Genomic DNA, 24,798 nt, shown 5'->3' with positions numbered 1-24,798 from the left:
GTGGAATAGAGTTCCATGTAGTCATGGCTCTATGTAGTACTGTGGAATAGAGTTCCATGTAGTCATGGCTCTATGTGGTACTGTGGAATAGAGTTCCATGTAGTCATGGCTCTATGTAAATCAAATCAAATCAAATTTATTTATATAGCCCTTCGTACATCAGCTGATATCTCAGTGCTGTACAGAAACCCAGCCTAAAACCCCAAACAGCAAGCAATGCAGGTGTAGAAGCACGGTGGCTAGGAAAAACTCCCTAGAAAGGCCAAAACCTAGGAAGAAACCTAGAGAGGATCCAGGCTATGAGGGGTGGCCAGTCCTCTTCTGGCTGTGCCGGGTGGAGATTATAACAGAACATGGCCAAGATGTTCAAATGTTCATAAATGACCATCATGGTCGAAGAATAATAAGGCAGAACAGTTGAAACTGGAGCAGCAGCACGGCCAGGTGGACTGGGGACAGCAAGGAGTCATCATGTCAGGTAGTCCTGGGGCATGGTCCTAGGGCTCAGGTCCTCCGAGAGAGAGAAAGAAAGAGAGAAGGAGAGAATTAGAGTACGCACACTTAGATTCACACAGGACACCGAATAGGACAGGAGAAGTACTCCAGATATAACAAACTGACCCTAGCCCCCCGACTCATAAACTACTGCAGCATAAATACTGGAGGCTGAGACAGGAGGGGTCAGGAGACACTATGGCCCCATCCGAGGACACCCCCGGACAGGGCCAAACAGGAAGGATATAACCCCACCCACTTTGCCAAAGCACAGCCCCCACACCACTAGAGGGATATCTTCAACCACCAACTTACCATCCTGAGACAAGGCTGAGTATAGCCCACAAAGACCTCCGCCACGGCACAACCCAAGGGGGGGGCGCCAACCCAGACAGGATGACCACATCAGTGAATCAACCCACTCAGGTTACGCACCCCTTTCAGGGACGGCATGAGAGAGCCCCAGTAAGCCAGTGACCGAGCCCCTGTAACAGGGTTAGAGGCAGAGAATCCCAGTGGAAAGAGGGGAACCGGCCAGGCAGAGACAGCAAGGGCGGTTCGTTGCTCCATGTAGTACTGTGGAATAGAGTTCCATGTAGTCATGGCTCTATGTAGTACTGTGGAATAGAGTTCCATGTAGTCATGGCTCTATGTAGTACTGTGGAATAGAGTTCCGTGTAGTCAGGGCTCTATGTAGTACTGTGCCTATGCCATAGTCTGTTCTGGACTTGGGGACTGTGAAGAGACCTCTGGTGGCATGTCTTGTGGGGTGTCTGAGCTGTGTGCCAGTAGATTAAACAGACAGCTAGGTGCATTCAACATGAAGTCAATCTCTCCTCCACTTTGAGCCAGGAGAGCTTTACATGCATATTATTCATTTTAGCTCTCTGCATAAATCCAAGTGGCAGCCGTGCTGCCCTGTTCTGAGCCAATTGCAATTTTCCTAAATCCCTCTTTGTGGCACCTGACCACATGACTGAACAGTAGTCCAGGTGCGATAAAACCAGGGCCTGTTGGTCCTGCCTTGTTGATAGTGTTGTTAAGAAGGCAGAGCAGCGCTTTATTATTGACAGACTTCTCCCCATCTTAGCAAAAATTTGATTTGTTGTATCAATATGTTTTGACCATGACAGTTTTACAGTCCAGGGTTACTCCAAGCAGTTTAGTCTCCTCAACTTGCTCAATTTCCCCATGATTCATTACAAGATTTAGTTGAGGTTAAGGGTTTAGTGAATGATTTGTCCCAAATACATAGCTTTTAGTTTTTGAAATATTTAGGACTGACTTATTCCTTGCCACCCATTCTGAAACTAACTGCAGCTCTTTGTTAAGAGTTTCAGTCATTTCAGTCACTGTAGTAGCTGAGGTGTATAGTGTTGAGTCATCCACGTACATTGACACACTGGCTTTACTCAATGTCATTAGTAAAGATTTTAAAAAGTAAAGGGCCTAGACAGCTGCCCTGGGGAATTCCTGATTTTAAATGTATTTTATTGGAGAGGCTTCCATTAAAGAACACCCTCTGTGTTCTATTAGACTGGTAACTCTTTATCCACAATGTAGCATGGGAAATCCATAACACATACGTTTTTCCATCAGCAGACTATGATCGATAATGTCAAAAGTTGCACTGAAGTCTAACAAAACAGCCTCCACAATCTTTTTTATCATCAATTTCTCAGTAATTTGTGTAAGTGCTGCGATTGATGAAAGTCCTTCTCTATAAGTCTGCTGAAAGTCTGTTGTTCATTTGTTTACTGTAAAATAGCATTGTATATAAATTATCCTAATATTTACTTTATTATCAATTCAATCTATAATGTGTCAAACAATACCTGTTTCTTTTGATGGAGATGTGACATATTCATTTAGTATGCATGAATCGTTTAGTGTATGTGTACGATGCTGAAATTCATTCTGAATGTAGGAATTTTAGGGATCACATTTCCTCCTTGACTCCGTGTTGTCCTCAAAAGAAACACCACATTCATCCAGCTGAATGTGAAAGCTAATTGCTGTACTTTTTTTTTTTTATGGGCCAAGGTTTTCTCAACATATATTGTGCCTTACAAGCCACATGTCTGCTACAACTTTAGATGAACTTGTAAGTCATTCTAAAAATCAGAAGTGTCAGACAGGGTAACACCCCACAGCATCTGAAGTGGTGCGTCTGTCTGTCAATGACAATCTTTTCTTTCACAGCGCCGCTGTCATTATTACAATCTAAATGCAAATTATTGTAACGCCTTGGGGTTTTTCCCACTGAGACAGTGGTTTATGTTAATGTCTCTCTGGTGATATTGTTTTTTCCATCAGGACTGTGACACAAAAAAAAGACTTGGTGTTGAGCAGAATCAACAACCTCTGCATTATTTAGATAGTTGCTTTGTGAGAAGGTATTAAAGTCCACAGTCTTATCCAGAAGCCACTCCTGCGTTTTCTTGGCTGTGTTCTTAGGGTCGTTGTCCTGTTGGAAGGTGAACCTTCGCCGCAGTCTGTCCTGAGCGTTCTGGAGCTGGTTTTCATCAAGGATCTCTCTGTACTTTGCTCCGTTCATCTTTGCCTTGATCCTGACTAGTCTTCCAGTCCCTGCCACTGAAAAACATCCCCACAACATGATGCTGCTACCACCTTGCTTCACCGTAGGGATGGTTCCAGGTTTCCTCCAGACATGATGCTGCCACCACCATGCTTCACCGTAGGGATGGTTCCAGGTTTCCTCCAGACGTGATGCTGCCACCACCATGCTTCACTGTAGGGATGGTTCCAGGTTTCCTCCAGACATGATGCTGCCACCACCATGCTTCACCATAGGGATGGTTCCAGGTTTCCTCCAGACGTGACGCTTGGCATTCAGGCCAAAGTGTTCAATCTTGGTTTCATCAGCCTGAGAGTCTTGTTTCTCATGGTCTGAAAGTCTTTAGGTGCCTTTTGGTAAACTCCAAGCAGGCTGTCATGTGTCTTTTACTGAGGAGTGGCTTCCGTCTGCCACTCTACCCTGAAGTCCTGCAGAGATGGTTGTTCTTCTGGAAGTTTCTCCTATCTCCACAGAGGAACTCTGGAGCTCTGTGAGAGTGACCTTCAGTTTCTTGGTCACCTCCACTTCCCGGACAATTTCTTCCACCTCATGGCTTGGTTTTTGCTCTGACATGCACTGTCAACTGTGGGACCTTATATAGACAGGTGTGTGCCTTTCCAAATCAAGTTGTAGAAACATCTCAAGGATGATCGATGGGAACAAGATGCACCTGATCTCAATTTCCAGTCTCAAAGAAAAAGGGTCTGAATACATAAATAAGGTATGTCTGATTATTATTATTTTTTATAAATTTGCAAAAAAATTTGAAAACCTGTTTTTGCTTTGTCATTATGGTGTATTGCGTGTAAATTGATGAGGATCATTTTTATTTAATCCATTTTAGAACGAGGCTGTACCGTAACAAAATGTGGAAAAAGGTCAAGGGGTCTGAATACTTTCTGAATGCACTGTATGTACCAGATGAAAGGTACCAGCGGCCTGGCATTAGACCCAAGAGAGAACAGGAGCCATGTCCCAGGGAGACACGGTGCCGGGTCCTGCTGTACATAGAAACAGAAAAGTCAGAGTCTTTTTGGCTAAAACACGGGAGTAAATCGTCAGTGGAAACTCGCCACTCGTCAGTTGGTTGTATTTGTTGCATTTCTTATTGCAGAGATGCTGTGTAGTAGCTCTTTGTTGGGCCTGAGACTGTTATTAAAACTCTGATGTGAATATTCCCATACTGCTCTGCAGAAGGGGCTTTATTTATCAATGTAATGTGTTGATGGAATGTAAAGCAGTTTGTGGTCTTTGAGGTGGGAGACAGTCTGGGGAAATCACTGCCTTAATGTCATTACATTCCCTGCTTGGTGATATTTTTCTTTTGTCAACAATGTGAATGTCAAAATAACTTTTCTCCCCATGGGATTCTATATGTGAATGACTGACTTTTACACAGCCTGACCTCTGAGCTCACTTCTTATCATTTTTACTTCATTCATCTCGACAACCCAGAAGTAAAAACTCACGTAATTTGTTCAGATGCCATTTGTGTCACGTAGTCGACCCAGGAGAGATTAGAACGTCATTGGTCTGGCAGATATTTGAGTGATTAAACATGATAAAGAACTTCTCTGATCAGATGAATGTTAGATGTCCAGGTGGATATCTACACGCCAGATACACAACCCTGTTCAGAATCTCTGCCTTTCCTCTTGATAATACAACAGAGCATGAACTAACTCTCTTCTCCCCCAAAACCCTGTTCTCTCTCTCCCCCTCAAAACCCTGTTCTCTCTCTTCTCCCGCAAAACCCTGTCCTCTCTCCCCCCCCCAAAACCCTGTTCTCTCTCTCTCCCCCAAAACCCGTTCTCTCTCTCTCCCCCAAAACCCGTTCTCTCTTTCTCCCCCAAACCCGTTCTCTTTCTCCCCCAAAACCCTGTTCTCTCTCTTCCCCCCCAAACCCTGTTCTCTCTCTCTCCCCAAAACCCTGTTCTCTCTCTCTCCCCCAAACCCTGTTCTCTCTCTTCCCCCCCAAACCCTGTTCTCTCTCTCTTCCCCCCCAAACCCTGTTCTCTCTCTCTCTCCCCCAAAACCCTGTTCTCTCTCTTCTCCCCCAAACCCCTGTTCTCTCTCTTCCCCCCCAAACCCTGTTCTCTCTCTTCTCCCTCAAACCCCTGTTCTCTCTCTTCCCCCCAAACCCCTGTTCTCTCTCTTCTCCCCCAAACCCCTGTTCTCTCTCTTCTCCCCCAAAACCCTGTTCAAATCAAATCAAATGTATTTATATAGCCCTTCGTACATCAGCTGTTATCTCAAAGTGCTGTACAGAAACCCAGCCGAAAACCCCAAACAGCAAGCAATGCAGGTGTAGAAGCACGGTGGCTAGGAAAAACTCCCTAGAAAGGCCAAAACCTAGGAAGAAACCTAGAGAGGAACCAGGCTATGTGGGGTGGCCAGTCCTCTTCTGGCTGTGCCGGGTGGAGATTATAACAGAACATGGCCAAGATGTTCAAATGTTCATAAATGACCAGCATGGTCCAATAATAATAAGGCAGAACAGTTGAAACTGGAGCAGCAGCACGGCCAGGTGGACTGGGGACAGCAAGGAGTCATCATGTCAGGTAGTCCTGAGGCATGGTCCTAGGGTTTAGGTCCTCCGAGAGAGAGAAAGAGAGAGAGAAGGAGAGAATTAGAGAACGCACACTTAAATTCACACAGGACACCGAATAGGACAGGAGAAGTACTCCAGATATAACAAACTGACCCTAGCCCCCCGACACATAAACTACTGCAGGATAAATACTGGAGGCTGAGACAGGAGGGGTCAGGAGACACTGTGGCCCCATCCGAGGACACCCACGGACAGGGCCAGGCTGTTCTCTCTCTTCTCCCCCAAAACCCTGTTCTCTCTCTTCTCCCCCAAAACCCTGTTCTCTCTCTCTCTCTCCCCCAAAACCCTGTTCTCTCTCTTCCCCCCCAAAACCCTGTTCTCTCTCTTCCCCCCCAAAACCCTGTTCTCTCTCTTCCCCCCCAAAACCCTGTTCTCTCTCTTCTCCCCCAAACCCCTGTTCTCACTCTTCTCCCCCAAAACCCTGTTCCCGCTCTTCTCCCTCAACCCCCTTTTCTCTCTCTCCTCTCCCAACCCCCTTTTCTCTCTCTTCTCCCCATCCCCTTAACCATCCCCCCAAACCTCCATTCTTCTCTCTTCCATCCCTCACCCCCAAATAACCCTCTCTAACCTCTTCTCCCCCCCAGTCCCAGCCCCAGTGCGCTCTCTCCACGTCCAGGGTGGTAAGCGTACTGACCGTCTCTCCATCAGCTGGCTGCCTGGGGCAGGGGAGTGGAGTGGGTACCAAGTGGTCCTGTACGGTGGCCTGGAGGGCTCAACCACTACCCTGGCCGCCCAGGAGCTGGGCATGGAGCAGAGAGAACACCTGTTCCAGGGACTGGTACCTGGCCGTGTGTACCGGGCTGAGGTGGTCACACACAGTGGAGAGCTGACTAATGCTGTGTCTGCAAAGGGAAGAACGGGTCAGTACACAACCCTCTCTCTGTCTGAAACTCATATTCATTTACAATGATCCAATGATGCCAGGGATGATAGTTATTATAAAATGCATCCATTCTACCTAACAACTATATTGACTAGTACTACCTTAGTTAGAGAATACTCTGCACTCTGGGTCCATGTATCCAATCTACTTAACAACTGTATTGACTAGTACTACCTTAGTTAGAGAATACTCTGCACTCTGGGTCCATGTATCCATTCTACTTAACAACTATATTGACTAGTACTACCTTAGTTAGAGAATATGCTGCACTCTGGGTCCATGTATCCATTCTACTTAACAACTATATTGACTAGTACTACCTCAGAGAATACTCTGCACTCTGGGTCCATGTATCCATTCTACTTAACAACTATATTGACTAGTACTACCTTAGTTAGAGAATATTCTGCACTCTGGGTCCATGTATCCATTCTACTTAACAACTATATTGACTAGTACTACCTTAGTTAGAGAATATTCTGCACTCTGGGTCCATGTATCCAGAGTTCAAATGACAGAGACAATTAACACACAGAATAAGTTCAACTTATTCAAAATATTGTTACTTGCAGTAAAGCCTGTTTCTGTCTGTGTTTTGTGCTACTTGCAGTAAAGCCTGTTTCTGTCTGTGTTTTGTGTTACTTGCAGTAAAGCCTGTTTCTGTCTGTGTTTTGTGTTACTTGCAGTAAAGCCTGTTTCTGTCTGTGTTTTGTGTTACTTGCAGTAAAGCCTGTTTCTGTCTGTGTTTTGTGCTACTTGCAGTAAAGCCTGTTTCTGTCTGTGTTTTGTGTTACTTGCAGTAAAGCCTGATTCTGTCTGTGTTTTGTGTTGCTTGCAGTAAAGCCTGTTTCTGTCTGTGTTTTGTGCTACTTGCAGTGAAGCCTGTTTCTGTCTGTGTTCTCCCCCTCAGCCCCAGAGCCTCCCTCCATGGTATCCTTCAGGGACATCAGTGGTAACAGCTCTGTAGAACTGACCTGGGATGGTCCCGCCACTGGTGACTACGACACCTTTGACCTTCAATGGGCTCCCAGAGATTCCCTGTCAATCACAGCGCCTCAGCCAACCAGCCGCATCCTGGATGGGATGTTCCCGGGACGACTGTACAACTTCACCATCCGCACTGTCAGTGGGGGAGGAGCCAAGGGCGGGCCTATCGCCAACAGCCAGCCAATCCAGAGGAGCCTCAGAACAAGTAGGTGGAGCCTATGAGAGAGATATATTTGATTTACTGTTGGGGTTTAAACTGTGTTATTCATGGTTAGAGTTATAGTATTTATGTTGGGGTTGAAATTGTGTTATTCATGGTTAGGGTTATAGTATTTATGTTGGGGTTGAAATTGTGTTATTCATGGTTAGGGTTATAGTATTTATGTTGGGGTTTAAACTGTGTTATTCATGGTTAGGGTTATAGTATTTATTGGACTGGTAGACTTCCATGAAAACAATTCAAACCTGATTGGTGGGAAGTACTTCCAACATCAGCCACTAGAGGGAAGCATACAACTGATCAAGGGAAAGAGACCTGTGCACTCAAGTGAAATTTAAACAAATGTATTTTATCTTTATTTAACTAGGCAAGTCAGTTAAGAACAAATTCTTATTTTCAATGACAGCCTAGGAACAGTGGGTTAACTGGTCTAGGAACAGTGGGTTAACTGGTCTAGGAACAGTGGGTTAACTGGTCTAGGAACAGTGGGTTAACTGGTCTAGGAACAGTGGGTTAACTGGTCTAGGAACAGTGGGTTAACTGGTCTAGGAACAGTGGGTTAACTGGTCTAGGAACAGTGGGTTAACTGGTCTAGGAACAGTGGGTTAACTGATCTAGGAACAGTAGGTTAACTGGTCTAGGTTAACTGCCTGTTCAGGGGCAGAACTGACAGATTTGTACCTTGGGGATTCAAACTTGCAACCTTTCGGTTACTAGTCCAACGCTCTAACCACTAGGCTACGTTGACTGTGAGAGGGTAAATGAAAGTGTGTGTGTGGGCGGGGCGGGGGGGGGGATTTTGGGCATCTGACTGAGTTGTTTGAAGTTCTTATTTAAATCCCACGTTGAGCTTGGCTCTCTGGGGAGGAGATGGTTTGGAGCAGGATGAGGCCAAACAGAATATAGAATCAAGGTCCGGAACTGAGAGAGATTCTAAAAGGGCTTCTGGGTTCTGCATCCTGTCCTACTTTACACACACACACACACACACACCGCCACACACACACACATACACACACACACTCACTCACACACACACACACACACACACACACACACACACACACACACACACAAACACCGCCACACACACACACACACACAAACACCGCCACACACACACACACACACATACACACACACACACAAACACCGCCATACACACACACACACACACACACACACATCTAGATAATGAAAGGTATTGGTTGATGAAGAGGTTCAACAGGACATCTAGATAATGAAAGGTATTGGTTGATGAAGAGGTTCAACAGGACATCTAGATAATGAATGGTTTCATCTTCAACCGTCCTCTCAGTGACAGTGCTGCTCTTAATAGCCTAAGCTTTGCTCAATCAATCATACATTCAAACACAGACACATAGATGTACACACACACACACATAGATGAACACACACACACACACACACACACATACATGGATGTACACTGGCTCGTAGTGTAGCTTAAAGTTGCAAATGAGTTCTTCTCTATTCTCATAAATTCTTATGTCCCAAATTTCACCCTACACATTATTTTGGTGCACTAGTTTTACCACTGCCCATAAGGGAGTCAGGTCAAAAGTAGTGCACTACGTAGGGAATAGGGTCCCATTTGGGGAACACATCGTTTTCCCCCTCTGGTCTGGGATATTAATCTTCCTTCAGCGTCTGGCTCATGACAACCCTTAGACTCTTATCACTTTCCATTTCAATATAAAGGGCATAACTGCTTAATGGTATGGCAAATATTACCCTGCCCCAGGCTTTTCAAACATCGGACAATTTCTTTCCATTTTCACCTAAAATGACATACCCAAATCTAACTATCTGTAGCTCAGGACCTGAAGCAAGGATATGCATATTCATGATACCATTTGAAAGGAAACACTTTGAAGTTTGTGTAAAAGTGAAACTAATGCAGGAGAATATAACACATTAGATCAGGTCAAATAGACTACAAATACATTTTTAATTTTTAATTTATTTATTTTAACCATCATCTTTGAAATGCAAGAGAAAGGACATAATGTATTATTCCAGCCCACGCGCAATTTAGATTTTGGCCACTAGATGTCAGCAGTGTATGTGCAACGTTTTAGACTGATCCAATGAACCATTGCATTTGTGTTCAACATTTTGTATCAAGACTGCCCAAAGGTGCCTAATTGGTTAATTAATACATGTTCAAGTTCATAACTGTGCAACTCTCCTCAAACAATAGCATGGTATTCTTTCACTGTAATAGCTACTATACATTGGACAGTGCAGTTAGATTAACAAGAATGTAAGCTTTCTGCCCATATCAGATATGTCTATGTCCTGGGAAATGTTCTTGTTACTTACAACCTCATGCTAACCGCATTAGCCTACAGTACGTTGGCTCAACCGTCCCGAGGGGGGCACACCGATCCTGTAGAGGTTATTAAGTTTAGATTTATCATGACCATCTTTATGTGGGTATAGTTATGTGTGGGTATATGTGGGTATAGTTATGTGTGGGTATATGTGGGTATAGTTAGTCTTGGACATCCGCCATTTTTCTTTCAACTGTAAACACTTGGCTGAAGAAAAAAAGGAGGGTGGTGAGAATTTGTCATACTTCATGTGTAGGAGACGGTAGTAATGACTGTGACAGTCATGGCATTTTGGGTGACAGGAACTGATCAGCCAAATGACTGCAGTCACAGTAAAAAAAGGTTAGAATAGCAAAAATAAATATATACACTACCAGTCAGAAGTGTGGACACACCGACTCATTCCAGGGTATTTCTTTTATTTGGACTATGTTCTACATTGTAGAATAGTAGAGAAGACATCACAACGATGAAATAACACATATGGAGTCATGTAGTAACCAAAATAGTGTTAAACAAATCCAAATATATTTGAGATTTTAGATTCTTCCAAGTACCCACCCTTTTCCTTGATGACAGCTTTTAGGAAAACATGTTGTCCTCTCCTCCTCTCCTGTCTGCATGTGCTGCCATGGAAATAGACTGGACAGGAGGTGCATCAAGTCAACTATGGCATAATGGCTGGATTGGCAGCTATTGTGATTGTACCCATAGGAGCAAAGCAGGAAGTATAATATGTGATGTGATTTGTTGATTCAGCTCAACTGACATTACAAAAAATACCTTCTATTGCATGAGCACGTCAGTTAGGATCATTTGAATGAACATTCTACAATTTATTGCATCACAATGCCAGGCAGCCATTGTGAGTTTACCAGTCAAGTTGTCAGGGTGAGAGGTTCTATTCATTCTATTTACCAGTCATATTACCAGGGTTAGAGGTTATATTCATTCTATTTACCAGGGTTAGAGGTTCTATTCATTCTATTTACCAGTCATATTACCAGGGTTAGAGGTTCTATTCATTCTATTTACCAGGGTTAGAGGTTATATTCATTCTATTTACCAGGGTTACAGGTTCTATTCATTCTATTTACCAGTCATATTACCAGGGTTAGAGGTTCTATTCATTCTATTTACCAGGGTTAGAGGTTATATTCATTCTATTTACCAGGGTTAGAGGTTCTATTCATTCTATTTACCAGTCATATGACCAGGGTTAGAGGATCTATTCATTCTATTTACCAGGGTTAGAGGTTATATTCATTCTATTTACCAGGGTTAGAGGTTCTATTCATTCTATTTACCAGTCATATTACCAGGGTTAGAGGTTCTATTCATTCTATTTACCAGGGTTAGAGGTTCTATTCATTCTATTTACCAGTCATATTACCAGGGTTAGAGGTTCTATTCATTCTATTTACCAGTCATATTACCAGGGTTACAGGTTCTATTCATTCTATTTACCAGGGTTAGAGGTTCTATTCATTCTATTTACCAGGGTTAGAGGTTCTATTCATTCTATTTACCAGTCATATTACCAGGGTTAGAGGTTCTATTCATTCTATTTACCAGTCATATTACCAGGGTTAGAGGTTCTATTCATTCTATTTACCAGGGTTAGAGGTTCTATTCATTCTATTTACCAGTCATATTACCAGGGTTAGAGATTCTATTCATTCTATTTACCAGTCATATTACCAGGGTTAGAGGTTCTATTCATTCTATTTACCAGTCATATTACCAGGGTTAGAGGTTCTATTCATTCTATTTACCAGGGTTAGAGGTTCTATTCATTCTATTTACCAGGGTTAGAGGTTCTATTCATTCTATTTACCAGTCATATTACCAGGGTTAGAGGTTCTATTCATTCTATTTACCAGTCATATTACCAGGGTTAGAGGTTCTATTCATTCTATTTACCAGGGTTAGAGGTTCTATTCATTCTATTTACCAGTCATATTACCAGGGTTAGAGGTTCTATTCATTCTATTTACCAGGGTTAGAGGTTATATTCATTCTATTTACCAGGGTTACAGGTTCTATTCATTCTATTTACCAGTCATATTACCAGGGTTAGAGGTTCTATTCATTCTATTTACCAGGGTTAGAGGTTCTATTCATTCTATTTACCAGTCATATTACCAGGGTTAGAGGTTCTATTCATTCTATTTACCAGGGTTAGAGGTTATATTCATTCTATTTACCAGGGTTACAGGTTCTATTCATTCTATTTACCAGGGTTAGAGGTTCTATTCATTCTATTTACCAGTCATATTACCAGGGTTAGAGGTTATATTCATTCTATTTACCAGGGTTAGAGGTTCTATTCATTCTATTTACCAGTCATATGACCAGGGTTAGAGGTTCTATTCATTCTATTTACCAGGGTTAGAGGTTCTATTCATTCTATTTACCAGTCATATTACCAGGGTTACAGGTTCTATTCATTCTATTTACCAGGGTTAGAGGTTCTATTCATTCTATTTACCAGTCATATTACCAGGGTTACAGGTTCTATTCATTCTATTTACCAGTCATATTACCAGGGTTAGAGGTTCTATTCATTCTATTTACCAGTCATATGACCAGGGTTAGAGGTTCTATTCATTCTATTTACCAGTCATATTACCAGGGTTAGAGGTTCTATTCATTCTATTTACCAGTCATATTACCAGGGTTAGAGGTTCTATTCATTCTATTTACCAGTCATATTACCAGGGTTAGAGGTTCTATTCATTCTATTTACCAGTCATATTACCAGGGTTACAGGTTCTATTCATTCAATTTACCAGGGTTAGAGGTTATATTCATTCTATTTACCAGTCATATTACCAGGGTTAGAGGTTCTATTCATTCTATTTACCAGTCATATTACCAGGGTTACAGGTTCTATTCATTCTATTTACCAGGGTTAGAGGTTCTATTCATTCTATTTACCAGGGTTAGAGGTTCTATTCATTCTATTTACCAGGGTTACAGGTTCTATTCATTCTATTTACCAGTCATATTACCAGGGTTAGAGGTTCTATTCATTCTATTTACCAGGGTTAGAGGTTCTATTCATTCTATTTTCCAGTCATTCTGGTAAACAACCAAGGCCCCTTGCCCACTACAGCCCAATCTACTAACTTCTACAGCAGTTTGACCTGGTCCAAGATAACATGTTATGGTGCTGAGTGAATATGTATAATGCCTTTATAGTGCTATCATCAATATGAACCTTCAGAGTAGTTGAGGTCCCTCTAAGGTAGATACAGAAGCTAGGGTCAGTGTGTATATCTCTTTGGAACCGAGTGTCACGCAGACCACACACTTACATTGAACCCTGTCATTGAGTCGTGTGTGTGTGTATAGTGTGGGCTAACGCAGACCACACACTTACATTGAACCCTGTCATTGAGTCGTGTGTGTGTGTGTATAGTGTGGGCTAACGCAGACCACACACTTACATTGAACCCTGTCATTGAGTCGTGTGTGTGTGTGTAGTGTGGGCTAACGCAGACCACACACTTACATTGAACCCTGTTATTGAGTCGTGTGTGTGTGTGTGTGTGTGTGTGTGTGTGTGTGTGTGTGTGTGTGTAGTGTGGGCTAACGCAGACCGTTGTTTTCCTTTGAAAAGGCAGACAGTCCAAGGGCAGGGGAACAAAACACACCTCTCAAAATATTATTCTTGGCCTCTGTGCTCATTTGCTTTCACACTGTTATGTCGAGAGTCTTTCTATTCAACTGGTCCCTGACCACTTTGTCCTCAGTCTGATGTGACGTACTGTAGAGCCTCTTATGGCCGGTGGTGAGTCAGAAAAACTCATAATGCTCTGCCTGGCTCCTATTGTATCCTCACTACTGGCCAATGATTGAAGTCTGATTGAAGCCTCCAGTAAACAGTAAAAACAGCTTTTCTTCATGTGTCCTCTGTCTCTCACTGCCAGCTAGGCTGAAGATGCCCTTATTAGGACAGATCATTATTCCATCAGGAAGATTTTAGATACATGGGCCCAGTGCCTTTGCTAACTAACATTGCTGGTCCCTTAGTTTAGAATTCTTTCTCATTTTATGCTAATAGTTATGGGATGTTAGAGTCCTCTTGTTTTACAGTTGGTATCTTCAACCCAGACTGCTAGTGCATAGTTAGGAAGGTAGAGGAGACAGGGGGCAGGGAGGTAGAGGAGACAGGGAGGTAGAGGAGACAGGGGGGAGGGAGGTAGAGGAGACAGGGGGGAGGGAGGTAGAGGAGACAGGGGGCAGGGAGGTAGAGGAGACAGGAGACAGGGAGGTAGAGGAGACAGGAGACAGGGAGGTAGAGGAGACAGGAGTTAGGAAGGTAGAGGAGACAGGGGGCAGGGAGGTAGAGAAGACAGGAGTTAGGAAGGTAGAGGAGACAGGGGCCAGGAAGGTAGAGGAGACAGGGGGGAGGGAGGTAGAGGAGACAGGGGGCAGGGAGGTAGAGGAGACAGGGGGCAGGGAGGTAGAGGAGACAGGGGGCAGGGAGGTAGAGGAGACAGGGGGGAGGGAGGTAGAGGAGACAGGGGGGAGGGAGGTAGAGGAGACAGGGGGCAGGGAGGTAGAGGAGACAGGAGACAGGGAGGTAGAGGAGACAGGAGTTAGGAAGGTAGAGGAGACAGGGGGCAGGGAGGTAGAGGAGACAGGGGGCAGGGAGGTAGAGGAGACAGGAGTTAGGAAGGTAGAGGAGACAGGGGCCAGGAAGGTAGAGGAGACAGGGGGGAGGGAGGTAGAGGAGACAGGGGGCAGGGAGGTAGAGGAGACAGGGGGCAGGGAGGTAGAGGAGACAGGGGGCAGGGAGGTAGAGGAGACAGGGGGGAGGGAGGTAGAGGAGACAGGGGGGAGGGAGGTAGAGGAGACAGGGGGCAGGGAGGTAGAGGAGACAGGAAGGTAGAGGAGACAGGAGACAGGGAGGTAGAGGAGACAGGAGTTAGGAAGGTAGAGGAGACAGGGGGCAGGGAGGTAGAGGAGACAGGGGGCAGGGAGGTAGAGGAGACAGGAGTTAGGAAGGTAGAGGAGACAGGGGCCAGGAAGGTAGAGGAGACAGGGGGAGGGAGGTAGAGGAGACAGGGGGGAGGGAGGTAGAGGAGACAGGGGGGAGGGAGGTAGAGGAGACAGGGGGCAGGGAGGTAGAGGAGACAGGAGACAGGGAGGTAGAGGAGACAGGAGTTAGGAAGGTAGAGGAGACAGGGGGCAGGGAGGTAGAGGAGACAGGGGGCAGGGAGGTAGAGGAGACAGGAGTTAGGAAGGTAGAGGAGACAGGGGCCAGGAAGGTAGAGGAGACAGGGGGGAGGGAGGTAGAGGAGACAGGGGGCAGGGAGGTAGAGGAGACAGGGGGCAGGGAGGTAGAGGAGACAGGGGGCAGGGAGGTAGAGGAGACAGGGGGGAGGGAGGTAGAGGAGACAGGGGGGAGGGAGGTAGAGGAGACAGGGGGCAGGGAGGTAGAGGAGACAGGAAGGTAGAGGAGACAGGAGACAGGGAGGTAGAGGAGACAGGAGTTAGGAAGGTAGAGGAGACAGGGGGCAGGGAGGTAGAGGAGACAGGGGGCAGGGAGGTAGAGGAGACAGGAGTTAGGAAGGTAGAGGAGACAGGGGCCAGGAAGGTAGAGGAGACAGGGGGGAGGGAGGTAGAGGAGACAGGGGGCAGGGAGGTAGAGGAGACAGGGGGCAGGGAGGTAGAGGAGACAGGGGGCAGGGAGGTAGAGGAGACAGGGGGAGGGAGGTAGAGGAGACAGGGGGGAGGGAGGTAGAGGAGACAGGGGGCAGGGAGGTAGAGGAGACAGGAAGGTAGAGGAGACAGGAGACAGGGAGGTAGAGGAGACAGGAGTTAGGAAGGTAGAGGAGACAGGGGGCAGGGAGGTAGAGGAGACAGGGGGCAGGGAGGTAGAGGAGACAGGAGTTAGGAAGGTAGAGGAGACAGGGGCCAGGAAGGTAGAGGAGACAGGGGGAGGGAGGTAGAGGAGACAGAGGGCAGGGAGGTAGAGGAGACAGGGGGCAGGGAGGTAGAGGAGACAGGGGGGAGGGAGGTAGAGGAGACAGGGGGCAGGGAGGTAGAGGAGACAGGGGGCAGGGAGGTAGAGGAGACAGGGGGGAGGGAGGTAGAGGAGACAGGGGGGAGGGAGGTAGAGGAGACAGGAGATAGGTAGGTAGAGGAGACAGGGGGAGGTAGGTAGAGGAGACAGGGGGAGGGAGGTAGAGGAGACAGGGGGGAGGGAGGTAGAGGACAGGGGGAGGGAGGTAGAGGAGACAGGAGATAGGTAGGTAGAGGAGACAGGGGGGGAGGGAGGTAGAGGAGACAGGGGGGAGGGAGGTAGAGGAGACAGGAGATAGGTAGGTAGAGGAGACAGGGGGGAGGGAGGTAGAGAGACAGGGGGGAGGGAGGTAGAGGAGACAGGAGATAGGTAGGTAGAGGAGACAGGGGGGAGGGAGGTAGAGGAGACAGGGGGGAGGGAGGTAGAGGAGACAGGGGGGAGGGAGGTAGAGGAGACAGGAGATAGGTAGGTAGAGGAGACAGGGGGGAGGGAGGTAGAGGAGACAGGGGGGAGGGAGGTAGAGGAGACAGGGGGGAGGGAGGTAGAGGAGACAGGGGGGAGGGAGGTAGAGGAGACAGGGGGGAGGGAGGTAGAGGAGACAGGGGGCAGGGAGGTAGAGGAGACAGGGGGGAGGGAGGTAGAGGAGACAGGGGGCAGGGAGGTAGAGGAGACAGGGGGGGGGGAGGTAGAGGAGACAGGGGGAGGGAGGTAGAGGAGACAGGGGACAGGGAGGTAGAGGAGACAGGGGGGAGGGAGGTAGAGTAGACAGGGGGGAGGGAGGTAGAGTAGACAGGGGACAGGGAGGTAGAGGAGACAGGAGTTAGGAAGGTAGAGTAGACAGGGGGGAGGGAGGTAGAGTAGACAGGGGACAGGGAGGTAGAGGAGACAGGGGGGAGGGAGGTAGAGGAGACAGGAGACAGGGAGGTAGAGGAGACAGGGGGGAGGGAGGTAGAGGAGACAGGGGGGAGGGAGGTAGAGGAGACAGGGGGCAGGGAGGTAGAGGAGACAGGGGGTCGGAGGTAGAGGAGACAGGGGGAGGGAGGTAGAGGAGACAGGGGGCAGGGAGGTAGAGGAGACAGGGAGGTAGAGGAGACAGGGAGCAGGAAGGTAGAGGAGACAGGGGGCAGGGAGGTAGAGTAGACAGGGGGGAGGGAGGTAGAGGAGACAGGGGGCAGGGAGGTAGAGGAGACAGGGGGCAGGAAGGTAGAGGAGACAGGGGGGAGGAAGGTAGAGTAGACAGGGGGCAGGGAGGTAGAGGAGACAGGGGGGAGGGAGGTAGAGGAGACAGGGGGCAGGGAGGTAGAGGAGACAGGAGATAGGAAGGTAGAGGAGACAGGGGGCAGGGAGGTAGAGGAGACAGGAGATAGGAAGGTAGAGTAGACAGGGGGCAGGGAGGTAGAGGAGACAGGAGATAGGAAGGTAGAGGAGACAGGGGGCAGGGAGGTACAGGAGACAGGGAGCAGGAAGGTAGAGGAGACGGGGCAGGAAGGTAGAGGAGACAGGGGACAGGAAGGTAGAGGAGACAGGGGGCAGGAAGGTAGAGGAGACAGGGGGCAGGAAGGTAGAGGAGACAGGAGATAGGTAGGCAGAGGAGACAGGGGGCAGGAAGGTAGAGGAGACAGGGAGCAGGAAGGTAGAGGAGACAGGGGGCAGGAAGGTAGAGGAGACAGGGGGCAGGAAGGTAGAGGAGACAGGGGGCAGGAAGGTAGAGGAGACAGGGGGCAGGAAGGTAGAGGAGACAGGGGGCAGGAAGGTAGAGGAGACAGGGGGCAGGAAGGTAGAGGAGACAGGGGGCTGGAAGGTAGAGGAGACAGGGGGCAGGAAGGTAGAGGAGACAGGTGGTAGGAAGGTAGAGGAGACAGAGGTTGGTTGTCACAGTGCTCCTAACTAAAACTCCAGAAGGTATTGTTCTCGTCTCAGGGCTATGAGACCCTGAGCTCAATGGTTCTAAAACTCCCTGCACTAAAACATCATGCCATGCTTTCTTGGACCAGGGACTTGGTGCAATCACAGTCAAATTTACCTGAAACAAATCAATCGATCGATCAATCAAAGAATCAATCCTAAATGTTCCCTCTCTTCCTCCCAGACCCATCCAGACTGCGGAACATGCATTGTTTCCCCCAGAGTTCCTCATCCATCTCCTGTTCCTGGACCTTCCCTGACTCCCACTGGGACTCCTATACCGTGGAGGTAATGGAACATCTCTCACAAACACACACCCTCTTTATGTCTTGTCTTATTTTTATACAAGTTGAGGTCAGGGTGTCTGATACCATTTCTCCAACTTTACTGAAGGCATTGCAGGGATGTAGGATACCGTGTCAGTTGTGCAACTGAATGCATTCAACTGAAATGTGCCTTCCTCATTTAAGCCAACCCCTCTAAATCAGAAAGGTGCGGGGGACTGCCTTAATCAACATCCACACCCAGGGATCGATGGGTTAACTGCCTTGTTCAGGGCAGAACAACAGATTTTTTTCCTTGTCAGGTCAGGGATTCGATCCAGCAACCTTTGGTTAACCCATACATACACTATGTGGACACCTCTGTAAATTGGTGGATTCGCGCTATTTCAGCAATACCCGTTGCTGACAGGTGTATAAAATCACCCACACAGCCATGCAATCTCCATAGACGGCAGTTAGCCTAGTGGTTAGAGGCAGGAAGCCTAGTGGTTAGAGGCAGGTAGCCTAGTGGTTAGAGGCAGGTAGCCTAGTGGTTAGAGGCAGGTAGCCTAGTGGTTAGAGGCAGGTAGCCTAGTGGTTAGAGGCAGGTAGCCTAGTGGTTAGAGGCAGTTAGCCTAGTGGTTAGAGGCAGGTAGCCTAGTGGTTAGAGGCAGTTAGAGGCAGGTAGCCTAGTGGTTAGAGGCAGGGTAGCCTAGTGGTTAGAGCAGGGTAGCCTAGTGGTTAGAGGCAGGGTAGCCTAGTGGTTAGAGGCAGGGTAGCCTAGTGGTTAGAGACAGGTAGCCTAGTGGTTAGAGGCAGGGTAGCCTAGTGGTTAGAGCATTGGACTAGTAACCGGAGCTGACAAGGTCGTTCTGCCCCTGAACACAAGCAGTTGACCCACTGGGCCATTATTGAAAATAAGAATTTGTTCTTAACTGACTTGCCTGGTAAAATAGACAAACACTGGCAGTAGAATAGCCCAGTAGAATAGCCCAGTAGAATAGCCCAGTAGAATAGCCCAGTAGAAAAGCCCAGTAGAAAAGCCCAGTAGAAAAGCCCAGTAGAAAAGCCCAGTAGAAAAGCCCAGTAGAAAAGCCCAGTAGAATAGCCCAGTAGAATAGCCCAGTAGAATAGCCCAGTAGAATAGCCCAGTAGAAAAGCCCAGTAGAATAGCCCAGTAGAATAGCCCAGTAGAAAAGCCCAGTAGAATAGCGCAGTAGAATAGCCCAGTAGAAAAGCCCAGTAGAATAGCCCAGTAGAATAGCCCAGTAGAAAAGCCCAGTAGAAAAGCCCAGTAGAAAAGCCCAGTAGAATAGCCCAGTAGAAAAGCCCAGTAGAAAAGCCCAGTAGAATAGCCCAGTAGAAAAGCCCAGTAGAAAAGCCCAGTAGAAAAGCCCAGTAGAAAAGCCCAGTAGAATAGCCCAGTAGAATAGCCCAGTAGAATAGCCCAGTAGAAAGCCCAGTAGAATAGCCAGTAGAATAGCCCAGTAGAAAGCCCAGCCAGTAGAATAGCGCAGTAGAATAGCCCAGTAGAAAAGCCCAGTAGAATAGCCCAGTAGAATAGCCCAGTAGAAAAGCCCAGTAGAAAAGCCCAGTAGAAAGCCCAGTAGAATAGCCCAGTAGAAAAGCCCAGTAGAAAAGCCCAGTAGAATAGCCCAGTAGAATAGCCCAGTAGAATAGCCCAGTAGAAAAGCCCAGTAGATTAGCCCAGTAGAATAGCCCAGTAGAAAAGCCCAGTAGAAAAGCCCGTACGGAAGAGCTCAGTGACTTTCAACGTGACACCGTCATAGGATGCAACAAGTCAGTTTGTCAAATTTCTGCCCTGCTCGAGCTGCCCCAGTCAACTGTGCTGTTGTAAAGTGGAAATGTCTAGGAGCAACAACAGCTCAGCTGTGAAGTGGTAGGCCACACAAGCTCACAGAACGGGAACATTGAGTGAAGCAGCACGTAGCGCGTAAATATCATCTGTCCTCGATTGCAACACTCTCGACCGAGTTCCAAACTGCCTCTGGAAGCAACGTCAGCTGTTCATTGGGAGCTTCATGAAATGGGTTTTCATGGCCGAGCAGCCGGACACAAGCCTAAGAGCACCATGCGCATTGTCAAGCGTCGTCTGGAGTGGTGTAAAGCTCACCACCATTGGACTCTTGAGCAGTGGAAACGTGTTTTCTGGAGGGATGAATCACGGTTCACCATCTGGCAGTCCGACAGACGAATCTGGGTTTGGCGGATGCCAGGAGAACACTACCTGCCCCAATACATAGTGCCAACTGTAAAGTTTGGTGGGGGAGGAATAATGGTCTGGGGCTGTTTTTCATATTTCGGGCTTGACCCTTTAGTTCCAGTGAAGGGAAATCTTAACACTGCAGCATACAATTACATTCTAGACGAATCTGTGCTTCCAACTTCGCGGCAACAACTGTCCTGTTTCAGCATAATGCCCCCGTGCACAAAGTGAGGTCCATACAAAAATGCTTTGTCGAGATCGTGGAAGAACTTAACTTACCTGCACAGAGCCCTGACCTCAACCCCATCGAACACCTTTTAGGATGAATTGGAACGCTGACTGCGAGTCAGGCCTAATCGCCCAACATCAGTGTCTGACCTCACTAATGCTCTTGTAGCTGAATGGAAACAATTCCCAGCAGCAATGTTCCAACGTCTAGTGGAAACTCTTCCCAGAAGAGTGGAGGCTGTTATAGCAGCAAAGAGGGGGGACCAACTCCACATTAAGTTACATTACTCAGCTAGTGCTGGAGTAAAACATGGAATGGACTACACTAATCAGTTCTCAGTATGTTGAAAACAAGGAGTGGACTGCACTAATCAGTTTCCAGGATGTTGAAAACAAGGAGTGGACTGCACTAATCAGTTATCAGTATGTTGAAAACAAGGAGTGGACTAATCAGTTGTCAGTATGTTGAAAACATGGAGTGGATCCAGTAATCAGTTGTCAGTATGTTGAAAACATGGAGTGGACTTCAGTAATCAGTTGTCAGTATGTTGAAAACATGGAGTGGACTTCAGTAATCAGTTGTCAGTATGTTGAAAACATGGAGTGGACTTCAGTAATCAGTTGTCAGTATGTTGAAAACATGGAGTGGACTGCAGTAATCAGTTGTCAGTATGTTGAAAACAAGGAGTGGACTTCAGTAATCAGTTGTCAGTATGTTGAAAACATGGAGGGGACTGCAGTAATCAGTTTTCAGTATGTTGAAAACATGGAGTGGACTTCGGTAATCAGTTCTTAGCATGTTGAATACATGGAGTGGACTGCAGTCCACAGTCCAGTCAGTATGTTGAAAACATGGAGTGGACTATTAAAGTTGTCAGTATGTTGAAAACATGGCATGGACTACAGTTATCCGTTGTCAGTATGTGGAAAACATGGAGTGGACTATTAAAGTTGTCAGTATGTTGAAAACATGGCGTGGACTGCAGTTATCAGTTGTCAGTATGTTGAAAACATGGAGTGGACTATTAAAGTTGTCAGTATGTTGAAAACAAGGAGTGGACTATTAAAGTTGTCAGTGTGTTTGAAAACAAGGAGTGGACTACAGTAATGTCCACTACATTCCAGGTGCGTCAGCAGGACAGCTGGGAGCTGGTGTACGCCCTGCGTCTGGCCCGGGATAGTACCTTACTCAGCCTGGAGAACCTACAGCCTTACAGGAGATACAACGTGGCTGTCAGAGTGGCCTCAGCTGGACTCAGCAGCCCCGCCGTGGAGGAGAATGTGGTCACCATGATCGACCGTGAGTAACTACCTTTACCGGCTGACAACCGGAGTTGTATCATAGACCCCATCCTAGAGTAGAGTTTATCTGCTGTAAGATCCAGACTCACAATCACCATGACAACAAACCAGGTCACCACACAGAACCACCACACCAGATGACACCAAACAACATCCGAGTGACACAATGGTTGATGGGATTTAGCTGTCCCAACATGCTGATACGTGACCTGTTAAATGACCTGCTAAATGACCTGTTAAATTACCTGCTAAATGACCTGTTAATTGACCTGCTAAATGACCTGCTAAATGACCTGCTAAATGACCTGTTAATTGACCTGCTAAATGACCTGTTAAATGACCAGCTAAATGACCTGTTAATGACCTGCTAAATGACCTGCTAAATGACCTGCTAAATGACCTGTTAATTGACCTGCTAAATGACCTGTTAAATGACCTGCTAAATGACCTGCTAAATGACCTGCTAAATGACCTGCTAAATGACCTGTTAAATGACCTGTTAAATGACCCATTAAATGACCTGCTAAATTACCTGTTTAATTGACCTGCTAAATGACCTGCTAAATGACCTGCTAAATGACCTGTTAAATGACCCATTAAATGACCTGCTAATTACCTGTTTAATTGACCTGCTAAATGACCCATTAAATGACCCATTAAATGACCTGCTAAATGACCTGTTAAATGACCTGTTAAATGACCTGTTAACTGACCTGCTAAATGACCTGTTAAATGACCTGCTAAATGACCTGCTAAATGACCTGCTAAATGACCTGCTAAATGACCTGTTAACTGACCTGCTAAATGACCTGTTAAATGACCTGCTAAATGACCTGCTAAATGACCTGCTAAATGACCTGTTAAATGACCTGTTAATTGACCTACTAAATCACCTGTTAAATGACCTGCTAAATGACCTGCTAAATGACCTGTTAAATGACCTGCTAATGACCTGCTAAATGACCTGCTAAATGACCTGCTAAATGACCCATTAAATGACCTGCTAAATGACCTGTTAAATGACCTGTTAATTGACCTACTAAATCACCTGTTAAATGACCTGCTAAATGACCCGTTAAATGACCCATTAAATGACCCATTAAATGACCTGCTAAATGACCTGCTGAATAAATGACCTTTGACATGCTCCAGGTACATGCACTGTCTAACAGTCTAAACTTGTATGAGTACCACCAGTGTTTCTATCAGACCACTAACAGTAGTAGTGTTTCTAACAGTAGTAGTGTTTCTACCAGTAGTAGTGTAGTAGTGTTTCTACCAGTAGTAGTGTTTCTACCAGTAGTAGTGTTTCTACCAGTAGTAGTGTAGTAGTGTTTCTAACAGTAGTAGTGTTTCTACTAGTAGTAGTGTTTCTACTAGTAGTAGTGTTTCTATCAGTAGTAGTGTTTCTACTAGTAGTAGTGTTTCTACTAGTAGTAGTGTTTCTAACAGTAGTAGTGTTTCTACCAGTAGTAGTGTTTCTAACAGTAGTAGTGTTTCTACCAGTAGTAGTGTTTCTAACAGTAGTAGTGTTTCTACTAGTAGTAGTGTTTCTACTAGTAGTAGTGTTTCTATCAGTAGTAGTGTTTTCTACTAGTAGTAGTGTTTCTAACAGTAGTAGTGTTTCTACCAGTAGTAGTGTTTCTAACAGTAGTCGTGTTTCTACCAGTAGTAGTGTAGTAGTGTTTCTAACAGTAGTAGTGTTTCTACTAGTAGTAGTGTTTCTACTAGTAGTAGTGTTCTATCAGTAGTAGTGTTTCTACTAGTAGTAGTGTTTCTAACAGTAGTAGTGTTTCTACCAGTAGTAGTGTTTCTAACAGTAGTAGTGTTTCTACTAGTAGTAGTGTTTCTACCAGTAGTAGTGTTCTCTACCAGTAGTAGTGTTTCTACTAGTAGTAGTGTTTCTACTAGTAGTAGTGGTTTCTATCAGTAGTAGTGTTTCTACTAGTAGTAGTGTTCTACCAGTAGTAGTGTTTTCTACCAGTAGTAGTGTTTCTAACCAGTAGTAGTGTTTCTACCAGTAGTAGTGTAGTAGTGTTCTAACAGTAGTAGTGTTTCTACTAGTAGTAGTGTTTCTACTAGTAGTAGTGTTTCTAACTAGTAGTAGTGTTTCTACTAGTAGTAGTAGTTCTACTAGTAGTAGTGTTTCTAACAGTAGTAGTGTTTCTACCAGTAGTAGTGTTTCTAACAGTAGTAGTGTTTCTACCAGTAGTAGTGTTTCTAACAGTAGTAGTGTTTCTACTAGTAGTAGTGTTTCTACTAGTAGTAGTGTTTCTATCAGTAGTAGTGTTTCTACTAGTAGTAGTGTTTCTAACAGTAGTAGTGTTTCTACCAGTAGTAGTGTTTCTAACAGTAGTAGTGTTTCTACCAGTATAGTGTAGTAGTGTTTCTAACAGTAGTAGTGTTCTACTAGTAGTAGTGTTTCTACTAGTAGTAGTGTTTCTATCAGTAGTAGTGTTTCTACTAGTAGTAGTGTTTCTAACAGTAGTAGTGTTTCTACCAGTAGTAGTGTTTCTAACAGTAGTAGTGTTTCTACTAGTAGTAGTGTTTCTACCAGTAGTAGTGTTTCTACCAGTAGTAGTGTTTCTACTAGTAGTAGTGTTTCTACTAGTAGTAGTGTTTCTATCAGTAGTAGTGTTTCTACTAGTAGTAGTGTTTCTATCAGTAGTAGTGTTTCTATCAGTAGTAGTGTTTCTACCAGTACT

At 45.9% G+C, this 24,798-nt stretch overlaps 1 pseudogene; it reads left to right on the top strand.

The window, feature by feature from the left end:
* LOC109885585 (receptor-type tyrosine-protein phosphatase beta-like) overlaps positions 1 to 24,798 on the top strand; it is a 95,585-nt pseudogene that overhangs the window by 30,362 nt on the left and 40,425 nt on the right.

This window comes from Oncorhynchus kisutch, unplaced genomic scaffold (assembly GCF_002021735.2).
Source record: "Oncorhynchus kisutch isolate 150728-3 unplaced genomic scaffold, Okis_V2 Okis09a-Okis19a_hom, whole genome shotgun sequence".
NCBI lineage: Eukaryota > Metazoa > Chordata > Actinopteri > Salmoniformes > Salmonidae > Oncorhynchus > Oncorhynchus kisutch.
This window is presented reverse-complemented; position numbering and strand designations above follow the sequence as displayed.